Here is a 3,404-nt window from a genome sequence, read left to right as displayed (position 1 = left end):
CACAAGTGCACTATTCTAGCTCAAAAAGTGAGATGCTCTCAGCCCTTGATCTCATTTTCTATTTTAAAATAAAAAATGTTAAAAAAATCCAAAAAATCACGGGTGCCTGCGGGTTGACCCGACCCCACCCGTGTTTTTACTGGTTGGGTCACCCGCGGATTGGTTTTGGCGGGTCACTAAAACCCCGACCCGTGCCCGCAAATTTGCGGGTGGGTTGGGTCGACCTGCGGGCATGGGTCGTGTTTGCCAGGCCTAGATATCACTGCCCAAACTTAAAATTATTTGTTCTCAATAACTCTCGTTTCCATTCACAAAGACGCGCATGCGTTTTCATATACTTTTCCAAGACAAAGTTAGGGTTCTGTTGTTCGCTCTCTCATTTCCTCTCCACTACACTCGACAATGTCCTTTGCTCTCTACGCTTACACCGGCGGACGAGCACGTGCCATGTCGCCTCCGCCAGGAAAGCGGCCCCGCTCCGACTACGGTACGCACCCGTCGCGCACGTTCTCATCCTTCACCTCGTTCTAGTCTCTTCCGTTTTTTTCCCTTGTTATTTCTTCTGTATTTCATTCCAGGTCAAATTAGGGTTTACATTTCAAAACTTTTATGAAGATCATTCATGAGATCTACTTCTTCTTAGAGATTGTATTGTTAGTGTTCGAGTTTAGGTTTCTAGGGTTTGTTAATACACTGATTCGTTTCTTTTTTCCAGTTTTAGCTTGTCATTCAGCTTATTCTTAATTTTGGGAGATTTTACTATTTTTAACTATTTTTTCTTTCCAGTTTTGTATTGATAGGGTTCGGGTTTAGGTTTCTAGGGTTTGCAAATACGTCGATTTGTTTCTAGGGTTCGCAAATCAGCATAAACATGACATCAATAATTAAAATCAGCATAAGATTTTTAAAAATATTCTAGGCTGAAATTTCAATCATCCGTGAAAATTAAATTATCCATATACCATGTTCCATGCTATAAAGTCCCAACAAGAAGTAACTCATGAATATGACATAAAAATCAGTCATCAATTATAAATCTGCCCCAACAATTATATCTATGTAATCCAACTAGAATGACCTACAAGATGTCCCAAGTGGTGAGGGTATGATCCGTGATGGTAAAGGTAATGTAAGAGTTGTGGGTGACAAGGGTAAGGTCGATCCGGAAGAAGGGTAGGATTTTCTATAAGGGGGCACAAGACAGTAGGGAGGATGAGAAATCAGCAAGCAAACATAGGGAGAATAGTTGCTCTGACGTCAGGCTGTTTCTTGAGAAGGGGGCTGCTACGAGGGGAAAAAAAGTGGGGAAATAGAGCCAAATCTGCTGAATTGTAGATATTTATTCAGAAACTAAAGAGGTGAAATGAGGGCAGCAGATCATACGATAAACTGATTGCATGAAGGAACGTGAGAGGGTGGGTTGGCGTCAGCACAAGAGATGCAGATCTGAAATCCGAAGGCTGAAGGTCGACCAACAAGGAGGAAGGAGGGAGATGGGGAAAAGAAAGAAAGAATGGTGGGGAAAGGCTGTTGGCTGGCTTAGTGTGCATATTTGATTGCCATCCAGGAGAGAATTTTGGTAGCAAGACGATGAGGGTAGAGGGCGAAAAAGCGAAGGGAAAGGAGTTAAAAGAAGGGAAAGAGGAGAAGGGATGAGCGGAAGCCGGAAGGGAAGGCGACGCTCCTAGGTAAATATTTCCAAGTCTCAAAAACTGCCATGAGGTCACGTATATATGAAAAGAAAAAGAAATAAAAAGATCTAAAATCCTAAAAAAAACATAGCACTTTTGGACTAAAATACCCTCTAATGACTTGAAGACTTTCTCTACTTAAAATTTTCGTAATACATGTGTGGGACCTATTTAAGACACTCATAACTCAAATAAATTGAATGTCACTCTAAGAAAAATTGAATAGTGTTGGTTCACGTTAATCCCTTTTTGTGTTTAAAAATATGCAGGAAAATTTAGAAATATTTTTCCTTTCCAAACTTTCCTGCAATCCAAACAGGGCCCCAGGGAAATTGTACTACAATGTTGTGATAATTGCACAAACTCAGCTTGTCTTTTGTTATTTAATCAGTGATGAAAAGTTATTATAGTTCCCAATATGCTCGTAAAAGCTAATTAAAAATGAAAAGACAAGTTGAGATTGTACAATTATTGAAACATAAATTGCAGTGCAAATATCACTAGCCTTTTTATTTGCTATGTAAAAAGTAAACTGTAAATATAGTCTAGATGTATAAGTAGATGATATAGTAATGGCCTCCAAGGAGACCTCAATGTTCTATTTGCAAATAGAGTGCTAAATGGAAGGGCGCCCTTGCAGCTGGGTTTTTGGAAGGGCCTTGTAAAAATTATTAGCTTTACAAAACTTTATTTGCATATAGGGCCCTTCTTAGCTTGTATACAAATACCCCCTTCATCTTTGAATTTTGTTTATAAAAAAACAGGTGCAAGAGGCAAATTGGAAGCTCTACAAGAAGCAAAAGGCTGCAGAGGCAGAGCTCTATCAGAGGGAGAAGGAGGCCGAAGCCTGCCGAGTGGCCGCAGAGGCAGCCCTCTTCGCTTGTCAGCAAATGGCTTTAGGGGAGCTCTACGCAAAGCAAAAGGAGGCAGAGGGAGTAGTAGCACTCGCGCAGGCACAGTGTGTCTATGTTAACACATTGCTCAAGGCCTTAGATGGAAATTATGCGAACTTGAGGGATTACTTGATGATCAATGGGGGATTGTTTCAAGAGATGGCTAAGATCAATGCTGGGGCCATACAAGGATTACAACCAAAGATCAGTGTTTGGACTAATGGCAATGGCGGTGAGGTTGCGGGTGGTGGTATGAGTGAAGTGGCGGGCGTGTATAAGATGTTACCGCCATTATTTAAGACCGTGCATGAGCAGACGGGAATGCTGCCTCCGGCATGGATGGGCACGCTAGAAGATTCATCAGAATGATTAATGATTCATCAGCTATTTTTTATTTTATTTTTCATTTTTTTATTGATTTCGTGGGAGTTAAATGTTTAGTCAGATAGTTTCTTTCTTATCTTGATATAGAAGAACAAAAGAGTAGAAATTTAGTTTGCATCTTTTCTACATTTTTTGTAGCATGTTCTCTAGATTTTGATTCTACTTGGTTGCTATTTTAGTTGGGTTTTTAAGAGTTTCTGTAGTTAGTTGGCTGGATGTATACTAGTGGAATTACGAATGCACTGAGTGGAAGTTATTTTAGAACGAAAGAAAAAAAAACAGCTAGAAATTAAAAGTTGTTGACAGATTCTTGGAAGCCATAAACACTCAATAAGAGAATCACAATAGTTTTTTAGGGAATGTAATAGCCACTGAGTAGATAGGTATGAAATGAGGGCTGATAATTATAAATAAAAACATGTCTAACTATTAAAAT

The 3,404-nt window shown here is 39.7% G+C and overlaps 1 pseudogene across 1 annotated transcript; it reads left to right on the top strand.

Annotated features, from left to right (window-relative positions):
• Window positions 1–322: 322 nt before the first annotated feature.
• LOC143864439 (flotillin-like protein 6 pseudogene) lies at window positions 323–3,161 on the top strand (annotated as a pseudogene). The gene is made up of 2 exons (XR_013241158.1): window positions 323–487; window positions 2,456–3,161. The product of XR_013241158.1 is annotated as a flotillin-like protein 6 pseudogene (transcript).
• The last annotated feature ends 243 nt before the right edge of the window (window positions 3,162–3,404 follow it).

The sequence above is a fragment of the Tasmannia lanceolata genome, unplaced genomic scaffold, assembly GCF_043159265.1.
Source record: "Tasmannia lanceolata isolate RefF3 unplaced genomic scaffold, GAP_Taslan_0.1 ptg000048l, whole genome shotgun sequence".
NCBI lineage: Eukaryota > Viridiplantae > Streptophyta > Magnoliopsida > Canellales > Winteraceae > Tasmannia > Tasmannia lanceolata.
The sequence above is the reverse complement of the archived record's forward strand: the minus strand, read 5'-3'. Positions and strand labels throughout refer to the sequence as shown.